At 44.3% G+C, this 19,847-nt stretch overlaps 1 pseudogene; it reads left to right on the top strand.

Moving 5' to 3' along the window:
• The window catches only part of LOC139317622 (vomeronasal type-2 receptor 26-like), a 254,440-nt pseudogene extending 239,965 nt beyond the window's left edge, over positions 1-14,475 (top strand).
• Positions 14,476-19,847: the final 5,372 nt, after the last annotated feature.

Genomic DNA, 19,847 nt, shown 5'->3' with positions numbered 1-19,847 from the left:
GTTTCCGGCCATCTTGGGACAATGCCAACTGTTTATGGCAATGAGGCCGGAGGATTTTCCGGATGACCGGGCTCGGGTGGCATTTGTTATCAGCTCCCTCTCGGGCACTGCCGCCCGATGGGCCACGCCCCTGTTGTTGCAAGATAGCCCCTTGCTCCTGGACTTTCAGGGCTTTTTACAACACCTGCGCACCATGTTTGAGGACCCCCTCCGGGTGCAGACGGCAGCGAGGCGCATCAAGGACCTCCGCCAAGGCAAGCGCCCCCTGCAGGACTATATTGCAGAGTTCCGACTGCTAGGCCAGGATTCGGCTTGGAATGAGGTGGCGCTGATGGACGCCTTCCAGGACGGCCTTTCCGACGAGATGCAGGACGAGCTGGTTCGTGTGGAGGCGCCACCGACCCTCGACGCGCTGGTGACCCAATGCCTGCGTATCGACGCCCGCTTGCAACGGCGACGGCCCCGTCGGGCTCTTCCGGAACCATCGACAGCGTCGGCACCCCCGCGTTTCGCACCGACAGCGCTCCGGACCGCACAGCGTTTTGTGGCGACGGCTGAGGAGCCCATGGAGCTCGGAGCAGCCAGACCTCAACTGACGGCCCAGGAGCGGATGCGGAGACGTCAAGGGGGGTTGTGCCTCTATTGCGGCGAGGCGGGACATTTTGCCGCCTCGTGTCCCCGGAAGCGGAGTGGACCGCTCAGGCCTGTTCCGGAGTCTCGGCGTGACCTGCCGGGAAACGGGCCAGGCCTGGCCTAGGGGAAACTCTGGGTCAGGCACGTGACCATGCCCCGCCGGAGTCGGCGGCTGTGGACTGTGAGCCCCCTCGGCACCTGATTTTGAACACCCGGGTGTTGTTGGCTAACCGGTCGGAGGGGCTCCAAGCGCACGCGCTGGTGGACTCGGGGGCCACCACGAACTTTATGGACCAGGCCTTTGTGGCCCATTACAAAGTCCCCTTGGTTCCAGTGGACCCTCCGTTGAGGGTTGAAACTATAGATGGGCGGGAACTTGTGGCGGGGCCCATCAAAACTGCTACCCAGCCCTTGCGCCTCGCCATTGGAAACCACGAGGAGGCGATCCAGTTTTACGTAACGGCGGATCTGCACTTTCCCTTGGTCCTGGGGATGGCCTGGCTTCGGGCGCACGACCCTCAGGTGGCGTGGTCGAGAAACGCCATCTCGTTCCCGAGCCTGCAGTGTGTCGACCACCTTCGCCACACCTGCGCCGGCCAGGACGTCTCTGCCCCAAACGTCTCCTTGCCTCCGGAGCTGACGCCCTTCGCCGACGTGTTCAGCGAGAAGGAGGCGGACCACTTGCCCCCGCACCGACCCTACGACTGTGCGGTGGACCTAATGCCCAACGCGCCCCTGCCATCGGGACGCCTGTACTCCATGTCGGAGCCCGAGCTGGCCGCCTTGCGGGACTTTCTGGAAAAGAACCTGGCCCGTGGGTTCATCCGGCCTTCGACCTCCCCGCTCTCGGCCCCGGTCCTCTTCGTTAAAAAGAAGACGGGGGACTTGCGCCTGTGTTGCGACTACCGGCGCTTGAATGCCATCACAGTGCGAAATCGCTACCCCCTGCCGCTGATCCCGGAGCTGATGGAGAGGTTGCAGGAGGCCTCGATCTTCACTAAGCTCGATCTCCGAGGGGCTTACAACCTGGTGCGTGTGAGAGAGGGGGACGAGTGGAAGACGGCGTTCGGCACGCGGTACGGACACTTCAAGTATACCGTCATGCCGTTCGGGTTGACCAACGCCCCCGCGGTCTTCCAGCACTTGATGAACGATGTGTTCCGGGACATGCTGGATCGGTTCGTGGTGATCTACTTGGATGACATTTTGATCTATTCCCGGACCCCGGAAAGTCACCTCCAGCATGTCCGCCAGGTCCTGCAGCGCCTGCGGGAGCACCAGCTCTATGCGAAGTTGGAGAAATGCTACTTCTTCCAGACTTCCATAGAGTTCCTTGGGCACATCATCACCCCCGAGGGCATCGTGATGGACCCGCACAAGGTGGAGGCCTTGCGCAGTTGGGAACCCCCGCGTCGGGTGAAGGACGTCCAGCGTCTGTTGGGATTCGCCAACTACTATCGGACCTTCATCCCGGGCTTCGCCACCCTGACCTTGCCGTTGACCCAGCTCCTTCGGAAGAAGGTCCCGTTCCAGTGGGGGCCCCCGCAGCAGCAGGCCTTCGAGGTCCTCAAGCAGGCCTTCCTCACGGAGCCAGTCCTGAGGCACCCCAATCCACACCGTCCGTTCGTGGTGGAGACGGACGCGTCCAACGTGGCGATTGGGGCGGTGCTGCTACAGGCTCCGGTGGATGGCGGCACTCTTTTTCCCTGTGCATACTACTCCCGGAAACTCAACCCTTCCGAGCGCAACTACACCATCTGGGAAAAGGAGTTGCTGGCCATCAAGGCCGCGTTCGAGGCTTGGCGACATCACCTCGAGGGGGCCCGACACCAGGTGGAGGTGCGGACGGACCATCGGAACCTGGAGCACCTCACCACGGCACGGAAGTTGAACCAGCGGCAGATCCGGTGGTCGTTGTTTTTCGCCCGGTTCAACTTCCACGTCACCTACATTCCGAGCAACCTCAACCAGAGGGCGGACGCGCTATCCCGTAAGCCGGAATACTTTTGCCCCAAGGACTCCCTTCCCCCCCGGACGGTGCTGCCAGCGGACTCCTTGGCCGCGGTCCAGGAACCGGTGGACCTGCGGGCTCAGGTGCTGGAAGCGCAGCGACGGGACGACTGGTCGCAGCAGCGGAGAGCGGACGTCGGCCCCGCGTCCCCATGGACTGTGGAGGAGGGCTTGCTCAGACATCGGGGTCGGCTGTACGTGCCCACGAGTCCGCTCCGAGCCCTCGTCATGAACCAGTGTCATGACAACCCCGCGGCGGGGCACTTCGGCTTCTTTAAGACTTTGAACCTGGTGACACGGACTTTTTGGTGGCCTCGGGTACGGCACGACGTGCACGCCTACGTGACGTCCTGTGTGACGTGCCGACAGGCCAAAGCCGCGTCCGGCCCCCCTCCTGGACTCCTCCAGCCGCTGCCGACACCGGAGAGACCGTGGGGAGCCATCTCCATGGACTTCCTGACAGACCTGCCCCTGTCCGCTACGTACACGACCGTCCTCGTGGTGGTGGATGCGCTCACGAAGATGGCACATTTCATCCCGTGCCGCGGCCTGCCCTCGGCCCGCACCACGGCTCGCCTGTTCCTGCAACATATCTTCCGCCTCCACGGCCTGCCAGACCGGGTGGTTTCGGACCGCGGGGCCCAGTTCACGGCCCGCTTCTGGAAAAGCCTGATGGCCGCGCTGGAGGTGCAGGTGTGCCTGTCGTCGTCGCACCATCCGGAGACTGACGGGGGCACGGAGAAGGTCATCGGCATACTGGAGCAGTACCTCCGCTGTTTTGTCAACCAGCAGCAGGACAACTGGGCCGAGTACCTTCCCCTGGCGGAGTTCGCCTTTAATAACTCCCAACACACCTCCACCCAGATGACCCCGTTCCATACCAACGTCGGATACCATCCACGGCTTTTCCCGTTGACCATCATGGACTCCCCTGTTCCCGAGACCCGGGACTTCCTCTCAGAGCTGCAGGCGGTGCAGCAACTGGTGCGGCGGCAGCTGATCTGGGCGAAAGAGGATTATAAACGGTTCGCCGATCGCGCCCGCCGGGCGACGCCACCGCTGGAAGTAGGAGATCGGGTGTGGTTGTCCACGAAACACCTCCCCACGGACCGGCCGGTACGGAAACTGGCCCAACGCTTTATCGGTCCCTTCCCTATCGAGGCGGTCATCAATCCGGTGGCCTACCGGTTGACTCTACCCCGCTCCATGCAGCTCCACCCTGTTTTTCATCGGTCCCTCCTGGTCCCTGAGGCCCCCGCGAGCCATCTCCGCCGCCCGCCGACGCCTGCCCCCCCAGCCGCAGCCGACGAGGACGACGCCTCGACGTACGAGGTGGACAGTATCCGGGACTCCCGTTGGCTGAAGGGGCGCTTCCAATACCTCATCGCCTGGAAGGGGTACGGGCCCGAGGATTTCACCTGGGTGGACGCATCTGCCGTTCAGGCCCCTGACCTGGTGCGGGCTTTCCACGAACAGTTCCCGTCCCGACCCCATCCCGACCGTCAGACCCGGGGGAAGGGCCCTGCGGTGGGGGATAGTGTTGTGGCCCCGCCCTCTGAGCCTGTCCCATCGGAGGAAGAAAGCTCCGAGCATGAGGAAGAGGAGTCAGCCAGGCCTCCCTCTCCAGGCCCCTCCCCTCTGGCATTGTCTCAAGTGCCGGCCGAGGGAGAGGAGACAGCTGATTCGCGTCAAAGTGATAATGACACATCATTCCTGGACGCACGCCTCCGAAGGCGTGATAAACGTTTGCAGCAGCTTGGGAGGCGTGCTAGGGATTAGAACTGAGTCACTGGACCACACCCCAGAGACCACACCCCAGAGACTATATAATAGAGAGTGGTGGTCAAGGATCTTTTGTGACGAACAAAGCAAAACCTTGGACAGTCACTAAAGCCTCGTCCGGAACTGCTGGGAGGAATATTATTTCTGTTTGGACTTTCTTGAACGTTCGTATCTTATCTGTCTGTTTGTGAAAATAAAGTAACTTGGCAGACGGTGTGTCTATCGCTGCCAAGTCGGAGATAAGAACTGGGTGCGTTCCAAAGTGTTTCCTTAACCCTCGACTGGCTGTGTGTGTGTGTGTGTGGGGACGGGGACAGATCATTGTGGTGGTTGCATTTCCAACATGTTGATGGCGTGCCGGGGAACATTCTTGCCAATCTGGCTGGTGGCAAGTGCCACCTATAAAACATTTTATAGAGATTTTCTTTATAGGGTACAGACATTGTCAATTTATAATTTATTTTCCATAGTTTTTCCCATTTGTCTAATGGAATACTATAACCGAAAATTTTTGCCCAGGTTATCATATTTTCTTTCACTACCTCTTCTTCTAATTTATATCCTCGTAAGTAATTGTAAATTTTTTTGATCAGTGTGTCCTGTGTCCCTTGCAAAATTTTATCTAATTCGGTTTGACCTTTTTGGAATTCAAATTGAGCCGAATCTTTATTGTATCTTGATTTTATTTGTGTATACGGCCACCAGTCAATGTCTGTACCCATCTCTTTTAGTTCTTGCCTCGTTCTTAGTTCCCCCCGGTTGTTTAACAGATCTTTATAAGTTTTCGTTTTGTTATAGTCCATGGCATTTGGATAGATCTATCAAAATATCACAAATATTATTGACTGGCACTGATATAGGTTGCTGCCAGCATCCTATGTTATCGACCAAGTATGTTCTTAAAATGTATGTTGTTCTGAGTAGCACAGTCTTTTGCAGCTCTGCTGGCGCTACAGCAGGAAGCTGCAGATTATTATTATTATTATTCTCTTTTATTCATTAAACATGAAACTCAGTCAACTGAACATTCAAAAATGCATCACAAATGCCATTGACTGGGGGCTAATGGTTACTGCCAGCGTCCTAGGTATCAACCAGGTACCTTCTTAAAAGATATGATGGTCTGAGTAGCGCAGTTTTTTGCAATTCTGCTGGTGTTATTGCAGGAAGCTGTAATTTCTTGAAGTGTCTTGTAAAATTCTTGGACATGGTACCAAGTGCCCTGATGACAATGGGTATCACTGTTACATGTTTCACCCATAGCCGTGTAGTTTTGATGGCCAGGTCGCAATGATGATGATGATTGGTTTTTTTTTAATAAAAAGTTTTTTATTTAATAAACATTAAAAACATTGGACACAGTGTGACCATCCTGGTCTTAACATATCCATACATATTCTTTCCATAATAACAAATGTAATTACTATTTAACATACATTGCTACTTTGTTCTTATATACATATCCCTTGTCTTCATTTACTATCTATTTACTATTTGTTTACTATTTACATTTATTAATACTATCCAGTATTAATTCTACAGACCCTAAATCTTTTTTGTTGGAACTTCTTTTCTCCTTTCCAACCAATAATACACTTTATTCCAGATTTTATAGTATTCTGTCTCATTCTTGTTATTGAGTTCTAGTGTCAGCCTGTCCATTTCTGCATAAGTCAAAATCTTCCTTATTATTTCTTCTTCTGGGGGGATTTTTTCTTTTTTCCAGTATTGTGCATAAACTAACCTTGCTGCTGTTATCACATGAAGCATTAAGTATATTGATTCTTTGCTATAATTCTCTTTTATAATTCCTAGTAAGCAGTGGTGAAATCTAAATAGTTTGGCCACCGGTTCTGTGGGCGTGGCTTGGTGGGCGTGGCTTGGTGGTGGTCATGTGACTGGGTGGGTGTGCCCAACTTTTTTTTACTTTTTAAAGCATTTTTAACAGCACCTGACCAGCCTGACCCCCCCTCATCAAGCCAGACCCAATGCCTCCTAGCCTTGAAGATTGCCCGCCTTTCCACCTCAGCCACCTAGTCTGGGAGATGATGGGGGGGGAAGAGAGTTTCTCCCCCTTTTCACTCACCCCAAGCTTCCTGCTGCAGATTTTCACACCTTGCTTCACGTGCCTGGGCTCGTCGCCCTCGTCTTCTTCTTCCTCCTCCTCCTCTCAGTCTTCCAAGTGGAAAAAAAGCCAGGACAAAGTGCAAAAAGAAGCACGTGCTTGCTCCTTGCATTTTTCCATTTGTAGGAAGCTTTCGTACCTGTGAAGGCAAGTTTGGCTTCCTTCCCTGCTCACTAAAAACCTCACCAGTACTGGTGTGTACATGGGTTGTGCATGTGTGTCTTTGCTCCTGGTCTTTTGCAGCAGACCGTGCCCAAAGTCCCGTCCCTGGCCGGCTGAACCAGAGTCAGGGAATTCATCCCTTCTGGCCTTGTCTGGGTTGGGCTGGCCGAAGCCGTCCCCAGATCATGCTCTTTGGGCGGTGGGTCTGCTCTGTGGAGCCACCTTGGGGGTCATGCAGCATGACAGCTGATTTCTGCTGCTTTTAAAGGCCTCGAAGCAGATCCAAGCCTTCCAGGGGTAACCACCATCTCACCTGTTGCGCCTCTGTCTCTGGTGCAGCAGGAGCAGCCAAGGCACCCGCTCCACTTCCCGGGGCAAAATTTTGTGTTACTTCCCATTTATTATTACTCTTGCCTCTTGATTAGAGTATATTGCTTTAAACACATTCATAAAGTTTTCACCGAATTCCATATATTTTAACTGTTTCAATATATAGTCCCAATTCACATTATCAAAAGCTTTTTGTGTGTCTAGAAAAATCAATGCCACTTGTGTCTCACTATGCACTTCATAGTATTCTAACACATCCAATACTGTCCTCATATTATTTCTTATTTGCCTTTTCGGCAAAAAAACTATTTTGGTCAGTGTGCATAAAATTATTTAAATATCTTTTTAGTCTTTCAGCCATTATTGCCATAAATATTTTGTAGTCCGAATTCAGCAGTGATATAGGTCTATAATTTTGGATAAGTGTTAAGTCAGTGTTCTCCTTTGGAATCAAAGTAATATTTACCTCCGCTCATGAGGCTGGTGTTGTTGTCCACCAGCACCTGTGGAGCTGGCAGTGGAGTCGGACAGGGAGGAGGCTGAGGAAGAACATGGGCCAGTCCTAGAGGCTGGGGAAGGCCCGGATGAGGGCTCTGTTTCAGAGGCAGAGTTGGGGCCAGGGCCATCGGGGAGTGAGGTGCGGACTCCGGAGCCTCCAGAGGCTGACAGTAGAGAGGCAGAGGAACAGGAGGAGACTCTTCCTAGTGCATGCATGAGAAGAGCTGCCAGAAGGCAAGAGCAGCTAAAGAAAAGAGGATGACTCGGGAGTAGGGCCAAGAGATGATAGGCCCCTCCCGTAAGGCTTAAAAGACCAGCAACGGCTCTTGGACTCTTTGTCGGAAAACAACATTGATAGACTTGTTTCTTGTCTTGCTGCATTTATTTCTTGTCGGCGTCTTTTGCTTCTGAACTTTTGCCAAGAAAAGCCTTTGGCAGTTTGCCACAATAGACCAAGGTTGGTGATAAGACTGAAGAATTGTGTTATGAAGAAATTGTTTTGATTTAGTTTAGACTATGCTGAGAATGAGTTAATTCTCAGCCGTTCTAATAAAGTATGTTTGTTTTCAAACTATTTGCGTCTAATACTACCTACTTGGGCCTGGGTCACAACATCTGGTGCCTTTGCTGCTTTTAATACCGCATTATATATCTTAATTAGTATTTCTCCTAAGGACTCTTATTATTGTTTATTCTTTATTTATTTTTTTTTTATTGAAAAAGTTTTCAAATACAAATTTCCCCCCCCTTTTTTTCCCCCTCTCCCTCCCCCTCCCTAACCCCCCCTCCCCACCCATCCCCCCTGTGACTTCTTCATAACAAAAAAAAAAAACCTAATTCATAACAGATTACTTACTCCCTCCTCTAAATATTGACCTTTACTTACTAAAAATATTATTAATATTATGACATCCCCCTTTATCCATACATTTCAGAAAAGAGAAAAGAAAGAAAAAAAAAGACATTATACTATAACATTATAGAATAACTTCTCCACTTTAAAACTATACGATAAGTCCTACTTTAACATTTAATCTTCTATATATATTACTATAACATTTCAAAGCGGCCTTCCCCATAAAATCTAGTTTAACATTTATTCCACTCTATCCATTTCCTCCACTCCCCTAAATATATCACTTAAAAATCCCTTTTCTTAGACTAATCAATCTAGTAACTAGCTTAATCACCCACTATCATGCAAAATTACCATACACAACATTTCTTAATATCTTTGATTCACTGCCCACACTACTTAAAAATATATGTCTATATTTCCATTATATCTAAATAAAAAAAAAGAAAAGACAATGACTTTAAATTTATAATCCATATAATATCTTCTTTGAGGTCTTTCCACTGGATTGGTAGAACCAACATCCATAATCGGGTAACATAGCTTGCTGGTGCAACAGTTTATTCGGGATCTTCAATCATATCTGCCCCCATCAGTAGTAAATATCTTCTTATATGTATAAAGGTAAAAACAACCACCCGAGTGACATTATAATTATATTCCATATAGTAATAATTGTGGGTTTCATCAGGATTATTGATTCCCATCATCGTAGTGGGTAACAACCCGATCTTCTGCATGCCCCAGCATAATTCTCTTGCCTTGTGATTCAAGATAATTATAATATGTTTATCAACACAAAAAGAAATTCCAAAGTGGATAATTCAAATCCATCAGTTTAAGGCTCTTTTCACGTCCCCAGATTACGGCCATGCAGAGATCTGCCACAATCCTCAGGATGATATTAACCAATACATCGCCTCTTCTATGTTTACACATAATCATTCATATTTTAAAGTCACTGGCTTCACTGTTGCCTGATTTAGAATTTTCTATTTTTATGCAACCTTTTTCTTTTTTTCTTTTCTTTTTGTGGGTTTGGTTTCCATCCTGGTTTCCTTTCTACAAATTGTGTATCATCTGGTCGGTTTTCATTCTGCTTTGTAGATTGGTCTTGTTGGTTTTGTTTTTGTATCTCATGTTTCTTTTTTATCCCTTGTATATCCCCTAATTGGTTTCCATGCTTATCCTTGCCTTGATAAGTCATCACATTAAGGTTAGATGCCACTTCTCTCGAATTTGTAGATAGTCCAGCTGGGGTGTCCAATAAATCCAAAGGCAATTCATCTGGTACAGTCTCTGTAATTCGATATTTTACCTTTATTTCCAGCTCCTTCTGCTTATCCTGTATTATACCTGAAGATGTTAAATTCATTTTCAACCTATTTTGATAAAATTCTTCCGCTCTTTCAACAGTATTTAGCTGATATCTTTCTCCTTGATATCTGAATATAATACCAACTGGGGCATCCCACCTAAATGGGATATTTCTCTTTTTTAACTCATTCACCAGAAAACCAAATTTCTTCCTTTCCATCAATATCTTAGGTGAGAGTTCCTTGTAAATCCAAATCTTTCTTCCATACAATTGCAAATTAGAATTGAAGGAATTTTGCACAATATTATTCCTAATTTCTTTATCTGTAAAATAAATCACCACATCTCTAGGCAATTGCCTTTGCTTGGCAATCCAGGAGTTTATTCGATAAACTCTGTCAATCCTACAAAACACTTCCTCAGGTTGAACCTTTAGAATCCCAGCTAGAATTTCAGAAGATATTTTCCTTAAATCATCTCTATTATTTTCCTGCAAACCTCTTAATCTTATCGCATATTCTGTGAAATTATATTGTACCATTAAAATCTCTTTTTCAATCTTCTGTTGCAGATTTTCTACATTACAAGACTTTTGATCAGCATCCATTTTAGGTTTTTCTTCTAAGCTATTATCCTGAGTGTTTATCAAATCATTTTCAATTTTTTGAGTTCTATTGTCCAATTTATCTTGAATTTCTTCCATTTTAGACTCTAGTAAATTAGTATTTGTGTCCAACTGTATCATAAATTCTGAAAAACCATTAGCCACTTTTGAGAATTTTTTCTCCAAAAAATCAAACTTAGATTTCACCAATTCTTTAATTTCCTGCTTAAATTTTTCAAGTTGCTGATTCACAATCTCCTCCCTTCTTTCAATCTCCTCTAAGAAAAATTCTATTATATTAAAATCAGGTTTCTGAGACTGAAGAGTTAAGACTTGTTCCTTTAAATTGTTGGTGGGGGAATCCCCCCCCCTACTTGTTTATCTGACTTTGTGAGTCTCAGTGCCATGTTTCCGCCCAGGCAGGCTTTGTTAAAAAAAAAAAAAAACAAGAAAAAAGACTTCTTTCCAATCAACAACAATATCAAGTCTCCAAGGGAAAAAAAGAGAAAAAGACACAGGAGCGAAGTTTTGTCTACAAATGTAGCCAGTGGTATTTATTCCGCTACATTGTAATAATAGAAAACGGAAGGACTTTCCCTTTCAGCCTCTCCTCCAGCCGACGCCATTTTAAAAGACTTTTTTTCCTCTTTCTTTTCCTCCTCTCTCTTAAGTAATTTTTTTAAAAAATCAATAAAATACTTGCGGTTCAGTATTACAGGTCCAGCTCACATTTTCTTTGAGTAATCTGTTAAATTTGCAGGCTTGCTTTTGACGCCTGGCTCTGCATTAGCAGAGGTCTCCCAAAGCCCGGAGCAGCGGCTGGGGATACGGGGCATCTCATCCGCTCCGTCCCAAAAGTAAAGGAAAAACTTTTGGGACTCCGCAGAGAGTTCTACCCACCCCTGCCGGCTCTATCTCCGTTTCCTCATGGAAACGGAGTTTTTTTGAGCCGCCATTCCGTTGTGAAGGCGGCTCTGACAGGCAGTGGAAGCTGACGATCCTAAAGGAACGTCTGGCAGCGACGAACAGCAAACCGGAAGTCTCTCCTAAGGACTCTTGTATTTCTATATATAGTTCCGATGGTAATCCGTTGGACCCTGGCGTTCCGTTATTTTTCTGTTTTTTAATTGCCTCTATTAATTCGTATATACTTATATCTGTCCTGTCCCCATCGCACGCACACACACACACAAACAGACAGCCAGGAGTTAATGAATCAAACAGTCAGGAATTCCTTTAAGATAACAGTCTTGGCAGTGAACCATGAACTGCCTGCCAAGGGATTTTACTCACTAAGGGAGGTTTTGTCTCCTCAGTCCGATATACCAAATTAATTCCTCAAAGCAAATAATTGTCAAAGTCCAGTCTGAAGAAATCCAAAAAGAGATTCTAACAGGGTTCTAGAAACATGATATGACTTCCGAGCTTTTCAATTTGTCCGTCACAAGGCCTGAATAGCCGACACACCCCCTTTTATCCCTTGTGGGGTGTGGTCCAGTGACTCAGCTCAATCTCTGGCCCACCCACGCCTCTTTCTCTGCTGCGCGCGCTTATCCTTCTGACTCTGTCTGGGATCCAGCCAAAACTCATCCCCCTTGCTCTCTATCTGCGGCTGCTCCAAAGTGCCTTGCTCTTGGCATATCTCTTGGCCTTCAGAGGAAACCTGAGGCATTGCCAGAGAGGAGGGTCCTGGAGAGGGAGGCCTTGCCAAATCCTCTCCTTCACCTTCTGAGTCCTCTCCCTCTGTTAGGACAGGCTCGGGGGTTGGAGTCACAATAATATCTTCATTCAGCATGTTTTTTATCTCCTCTGGGACTTTGGGTAGTTCAGCTTTCTGGAAACAATGTTGTATTCTTTTTTCTGTACTACCATGATGATGATTGTTCTTGTTATTTTTCCTGTTGTTGTTATTTGGGTAGTATTCAGCAGTGGAGTGGTGGAATGCTTAAAAAAAGAATCAGCAGGGGAATAGTGAAATGCAGGAAACAGAAATAAATACTGTGTAGTTTTGATGGTCAGCTCACAATATTTCAAAAATTTTTCCAGTTCTTTTTCTTCTACTCTGGCATCTCCTGGTACAGCGATATCAATAAACTTATTGTTATTGCTATTGTTATTGCTATTGTTGTTGTTGTTGTTGTTGTTGTTGTTTTTCTTCTTCTTCTTCTTCTTCTTCTTCTTCTTCTTCTTCTTCTTCTTCTTCTTCTTGTTTGGGTGGTATACAGCAGTGGAGTGGTGAAATGCTTAAAAAAAGAATCAGCAGGGCAATAGTGAAATGCAGGAAACAGAAATAAATACTGTAGCTGGGTGTATGAATTTAGAAAAGAAGGGCTAGGGGGGACATCATAGCAGTCTTCCAATATTTGAGGGGCTGCCACAAAGAAGACGGGGTTGACTTATTTTCCAAAGCACCAGAAGGCAAAACTAGAAACAATGGATGGAAACTAATCAAGGACAGAAGCAACCTAGAACTAAGGAGAATTTTTCTGAATGAGAACAATCAACAACTTGCCTTAAGGGGTTATGGATGGCCCCTCATTAGGGGCTTTTAAGAAGAAATTGGACATCCATTTGTCTGAAATAGTATAGGGTCTGCTGTTTGAGCATGGGGTTGGACTAGAAGACGTCCAAAGTCCTTTCATCTCTGTTATTCTGTTTGCTCTCAAGTAAGGTTCAAAACACATTTTCTTCTCCTACCCATAAAAATACCCAAGGTGTACTTTTACATCTTGTACTTGTAAGATCCCTTCCAACTCTGATGATGGGGGGAAGGGGGAGGAGGAAGAGGAGGAGGAGGAGGATAATGGATGGGGATTCTGTCAATTTCCCCTTTATGTCCAAAATGACAGGAATAATGGTGAAATTGTTGTTTTTACTTTGTTACTTTTCCCATCAATTCTTGAAAGACATTCAAGTAGAATGTTCTGAAACTTTTCAGTTTTAATAAATCCTGGTTTCACTTCTTGATAGGTTCTACCTCTTTCTGTTTGCAATGACAATTGCTATTCTGGGTTCAGAAAGGTGAAAATAGAAGGGAAGCCATTTTGCTGTTATGATTGTGCTCCATGTGCAAAAGGGAAAATTTCAAACCAGATGGGTAAGAGCTGTGTTGTGCAAAACTATTCAGTCTTCTTAATTGTGATTAAAAATGCTAATTTTCAAACTTCCTACAACTGACTTCTAATGTGGTGATCAAACCAATGATATACCTATATAAAAGAAGCATTTCTAGAAATTCAACATGATGTTTTGTTTTTTCCAGATGCGGTTGACTGCTTTCAATGTTCAGAAGACCAATATCCAAACAAGGCTCAAAACCTTTGTATTCTAAAAACAACCACCTTCCTGTCTTACAATGAGGCACTCAGAATCACCCTGGCCAGTGTTAGTCTCTTCCTTTCTTTCATCACAGCTTTGGTGCTGGGGATCTTCATTAAACAGAGGGACACCCCCATTGTCAAAGCCAACAACAGGAGCCTCACCTACATTCTTCTCATTGTTCTCCTGCTCTCATTCCTTTGCAGTTTGCTCTTCATTGGGCAACCTGACCAAGCAAAATGTTTCATGCGACAAGCTGCTTTTGGCATCATATTCTCAGTAGCCCTTTCTTGCATATTAGGGAAAACGACTATTGTTGTTCTTGCTTTCATGGCCACCAGGCCCGGTTCCAAAATGAGGAAATGGGTGGGGAATAAGCTGGCTTTTTCTATTGTCCTATTTTGCTCCCTGGCACAATTTACCATTTGTACAGTGTGGCTGACAATTTCTCCCCCATTCCCAGATTCTGACATGCACTCTATAGCTGAAGAAATTGTCCTACAATGTAATGAAGGTTCAACCACAATGTTTTATATCGTTCTTAGTTTTCTGGGGGTCTTGACTTCTGTCAGTTTCACAGTAGCCTTCCTAGCTAGGAAGTTACCAGATAGCTTTAATGAAGCCAAATTTATCACCTTCAGCATGTTGGTCTTTTGTAGTGTCTGGATATCATTTGTTCCAACCTATTTGAGTACCAAAGGGAAATACATGGTGGCTGTGGAGATCTTCTCCATTTTGGCTTCAGCAGTTGGATTACTGGGCTGCATCTTTTCCCCCAAATGCTATATCATTATTATGAGACCTGATTTGAATACAAAGGGACAGTTAATAAAAAAATAATCCTGAATATGAAGTTCAATTTTCTCATTGATTCAATGCAACCTTCCCCCCTACTCTAACCAAATAATGAGGTGACATTAATGAGGACCTTTATTTTCTCCCACCTGAATTCTCTGCTTTTGGTCTTTAAGATACAACCTAGAAATTGAAGCAGTTCCTGAGTTCTTGTCCTGATCACTTTCATGACTGTTGTTATCTCTTATGGCAGCCTTTTTCTACTAAGCCATGCCTTCTCAAAGTATCTAGAGCACAGCAGAATTCAATTTCCTTTAATTCTCAAATTTTACCTTCTCCTGCATACCCAGTTACCCTTGTTTCCTTTTCTCAACAACATACATTTCTTGGATCCAACTAATGGATCCAAGTAATGTATCCAGCTGACATTACTCAAAGTAAATCCATTCTCATTCCCAAAGATCAGAGTAATTTATAGGGATTGAGTCAATTAAGCTTTGCTCCAGCATATGATTATTTCCTAGGGTGCTTATGGAAAAATTATACTTATTGTTAGATAATATATCTAGGAAACCAAAGACATAGGAAAAACTCATGACTTTGCAGGTAGGCACTATAAATAAATGAATAATAATAGACCCCCCCCAAAAAAAGGATTAAGAGGATAGGAGTGAAGATTGTGAAATCCAAAAGCAGGTCATAGTTTAGGTCTAACTGGGTACAAGTGTTTCATCAATACATGCCAGTATGAATCGCAACTATGAGTAGGTTGTGGGGAAATATACTTTTATGGGAACATAGAAAACTATGGGAGAAAAAGACCTAATAGTCCATCGAGTCTGCCCTTTAAGTTTCTTGTTTTTTCTTTTCTTTTTAATGTATTTTTTAATTATTATTTTTAGATCATAGACTTTTTTTAAAAAAAAAATAATTTTTAATTTTCTTTTTTACTTTTCACTTGCCACATACCTCTTTGGAGGTATGGCTATATGCAATAACATAGCCCTTGATATTCTAAAATATTAATTGTGAATAAATTGATTGACAAATTGACCATTCATTTTGGCCATGTTGTGAAAAATGTTTAGCTTAATCATTTAGTTCTCAGAATATGGAATTACAATAATTAAGAATATGTAAAAAGTATATGTGCTTTGCATTAAAATATGTTGCAAATTGTGACTCTGACTGGTTTAATTTTTACTGTCTTTATAATTGTAGCCCAATTATGAACGTAACTCCCAGTACAAAGAATATGTCAAGTAGAATGATATAACTAGATTAGAAATAACAGAATACAGAGTTGGAAAGGACCTTGGAGGTCTTATAATCTAACTCCCAGCTCAAGCAGGAAACACTATACTATTTCAGACAAATAGTTGTCCAATTTTTTCTTAAAAATCTGTGTTGGAACACCCATAATTTTTGGAGGCAAGTTATTCCAATGATTAATTGTTCTGTCAGGAAAGTTCTCCTTTTTTCTAGGTTGATTTTTCCCTTGATACCTTCCATCCAGTGGTAAAATCCAATTTTTTTTACTACCGGTTCTGTGGGTTTGGTTTGGTGGGTGTGGTGTGGCTTGGTAGGTGTGGCTTGGTGGGTATGGCAGGGGAAGGATACTGCAAAATCCCCATTCTCTCCTCACTCCTGGCAGAAGGATATTGCAAAATCTCCATTTCCACCCCACTCTGCGGCCAGCCAGAGGTGGTCTTTTCCGGTTCTCCGAACTTCTCAAAATTTCCGTTACCGGTTTTCCAAACTGCTCAAAATTTCCGGTACTGGTTCTTCAGAACCTGTTAGAACCTGCTGGATTTCACCCCTCCTTCCATCCAGTGCTTCCTGTCCTGCCTTCAGGTCCTTTGGAGACTAGGCTGACCCCCTCTTCTTTGTGGCAGCCACTTAGAAAATAGAACACTGTAGTCATATGACCTCAAATTCTTATTTTCATTAAATGAGACATACCTAATTCCTGCAACTGTTCTTCATGTTTTAGCCTCCATTTCCCTAATCATTTCTGTTGCTCTTCTCTGCATTTCTTCTAATATATCTTTAATATAAAATGAACCTACTGCTTATAAATAAAGGGGGATGGAAACCTATAACATGAAGAGTCTTCTTCTCATAAGCATTCAACTACAAAATTTTCCTGGGGTGGAAAAAAACAGTTGCAATTACTTGGGCTTACTGGATCTTCCTTGTTAAAGATCTGCAAATAGATTTGAAGGTTGGTGATGAGTTCTGAATCATTTGCAATCCTCTAAAACAGGGGTGTGAAACTCGATTTCATTGAGGGCTGCATCAGGATTGTGTTTGATCTCGGGGAGCTGGGGTGGGTGTGGCCAGCTTGACATCACTCATGTCAGGGACGCCTGTTGTGGCCCAGTGCTCTGCCAAAGAAAACGGGCTCCCAAGCTCTGTTTTCAACTGCGACGGCCTCCTGCAACCCTCTGTCAGAGAAAACTGAGCTCAGGAGGGTTGCATGCAGCTATCCTGAGTTCTGTTTTTGCTGGCAGAGGAACTGCAAGCCAGTCCTTCGCTGTCTTCTGGGCAGCCCTGCGGGCCAGATCTAAGCACCCCGTGGGCCAGATCTGGCCCCTGGGCTTTGAGTTTGACACCCCTGCTCTAAAACATCCTTTCATTCTCTCATTTTATAGATTAGGGCATACATTATAGCTGGCATGACTAAGAGATATATTTCCCATGAACCATAAAGAATCTAAACTAGATAGGTGGTTTAATTTGTTTTAATAAAACACATTTGCTATATACATATACATAAAGGACATATGACTCCTATGATAATGTTTTGCAAAATTAGGTGAGTTTTTAAATTAAGTTTATTAAAAGAAATGAATAAATAAAGTAGAAGTGCAGAAAAAAAATAAAAAGAAATTCAAAGAAGTGTCAATTTCTTTTGTACCAAAATTTGAGTACAATTACAAATCAATTACAAATCAATTCAAATACAAATCAAATCAATTACAAATCAATTAAGTACAATTACAAATCACCAGGGATGTGTGAAACGGAGATGAGCACCACCCCCTAGAGTCGGGAATGACTAGCACATATGTGCGAGGGGAACCTTTACCTTTACTAATAAATAGCCATTTGTAATGAACTTTCAAAGTAAGTGTCAGTCCTGGAAATGAAGGTTTGCATATAGAAAATCATACTTTCTACTCTATTGTTCAGGAATACAATAATTATATTAGTAATTTTACTCATTGGAGGATGAGAACTTCTGGTACTTATTACTATTTATTTACTATTTACTCCTATAGTTTTAATTCACTATCTTAGAAAGACCTTGACAAAATAAGAACAGATATGGTAAATTAGTATTCCGTAAAGCAGAATTCCTCATCAGCAGAATTAATGGATGCACGTATAGATATAAAAATGTAGCTTCCTTATGGACATTCCTTTAGGAGAAATGTAGCCTCATTTGTCATAGCAGGCAGTAAGGCATATCGCTTCCCACCATTTTGTTTGTGATTGAAAAACAAACTTTAACTGTTTAAATCCTGTAGGAAATGTAATAAGCATACCCTCAATTGTTTATATGGTGGAATATACAGATATGTCAAGGATATTTTGATTTAATATATCCATTTGCTTTTCCAGACATGGATGATTGTCTTCTGTGTCCATCTGATCCAAATAAAGACCATGATTCATGCATTCCCAAATACGTAAGTTACCTATCTTATGAAGAAAATCTGGGCATTGGACTGAGCTCCATGGCTTTTATGCTTTCCTTCAGCACAATTTCTGTACTTGGAATCTTCCGGAAGTACCACAATACTACCATTGTCAAGGCCAACAACCACAGCCTCTCCTACACCCTCCTCATCTCCCTCCTCCTCTGCTTCCTTTGTTCTCTGCTTTTCATTGGACAACCCACAAAACTGACATGCCTCCTTTGACAAACAGCTTCTGGAATCATCTTCTCAGTGGCAGTTTCTTGCCTGTTGGCTAAAATTATTATTGTGGTTCTAGCTTTCCTAGCCACCAAGCCAGGATCACAAATGAGGAAATGGCTTGGAAAACAATTAACTCTTTTCATTGTGCTCTTCTGCTCCCTTATTCAAACTCTCCTTTGTGTGATCTGGTTGTCCATCTCTCCTCCATTTCCAAACACTGACATGAACTCTCTAAACCATGAAATCATTCTAGATTGCAATGAAGGGTCTGTTGTGATGCTTTATTATATCTTGAGCTTCATGGGTCTTTTGGCTATTGTTAGCTTTGTTGTAGCTTTCCTAGCTAGGAAATTGCCAGACACTTTCCAGGAAACCAAGTCCATCACTTTCAGTATGCTGGTCTTTTGCAGTGTCTGGTTATCTTTTGTTCCTGCCTACATGAGCAGCAAAGGAAAATATATGGTAGCTGTAGAGATTTTTGCCATCTTGGCTTCCAGTGGGGTGCTATTAGGCTGTGTCTTTGTCCCAAAATGCTATATTATTCTGTTGAGACCTGATCTGAATAAAAAGGAGCATTTGATCAAAGGAGTCAAGTAAATGGTATTGTTTAATTGTCTATTTTGCCTCCTAAAATATTCTGTAATGTCCACAACTGTCACTACAATGAGATAATATAAGTGTGTGTGTGTGTGTGTGTGTGTATACTCAACTTAATACTCTATGTATTAATTTATCAATTTAATGTACCTAATGTGGCAATACTCTATATATATCAGTCATTTCAAATATAAGAGTACAGCAATCAGGAATAAAGTGACTTGGCACGAGATAAGAGAAATAGGGGCATATGATAATATATAGATATATAGATATATAATATAAACTAATATATTATATAGATAAAAGAAATAGGGGTATATACATAGAGTATTGCCACATTAAATTTATACACACACACACACACACACACACACACACACACACAAGAGACATCACCCTGCCAACAAAAGTGTATATAGTCAAGGTTATGGTTTTCCCAGTTGCAATGTATGATTGTGAAAGTTGGACCATAAGGAAGCATCAAAAAATTGAGGCCTTTGAACTCTGGTGCTGGAGAAGACTCCTGCGAGTCCCTTGGATTGCAAGGCGATCAAACCAGTCAGTCCTAGAGGAGAACCCTGACTGCTCTTTAGAAGGCCAGATCCTGAAGATGAAACTGAAATACTTTGGCCACCTAATGAGAAGGAAGGACTCACTGCAGAAGAGCCTAATGCTGGAAAAGATTGAGGGCAAAAGAAGAAGGGGACGACAGAGAACGAGGTGGCTGGATGGAGTCACTGAAGCAGTCGGTGTGAGCTTAAATGGTCTCTGGGGGATGGTGGAGGACAGGAAGGCCTGGGGGAAAGTTGTCCATGGGGTCGCGATGGGTTCACAACTAACAACAACATGTCTATATCTATGTCTATGTCTATGTCTATGTCTATGTCTATG

Source organism: Pituophis catenifer, unplaced genomic scaffold (assembly GCF_029215685.1).
Source record: "Pituophis catenifer annectens isolate HBS135680 unplaced genomic scaffold, rPitCat1.0.hap2 SCAF_5, whole genome shotgun sequence".
In the NCBI taxonomy this organism is placed as follows: domain Eukaryota; kingdom Metazoa; phylum Chordata; class Lepidosauria; order Squamata; family Colubridae; genus Pituophis; species Pituophis catenifer.
This window is presented reverse-complemented; position numbering and strand designations above follow the sequence as displayed.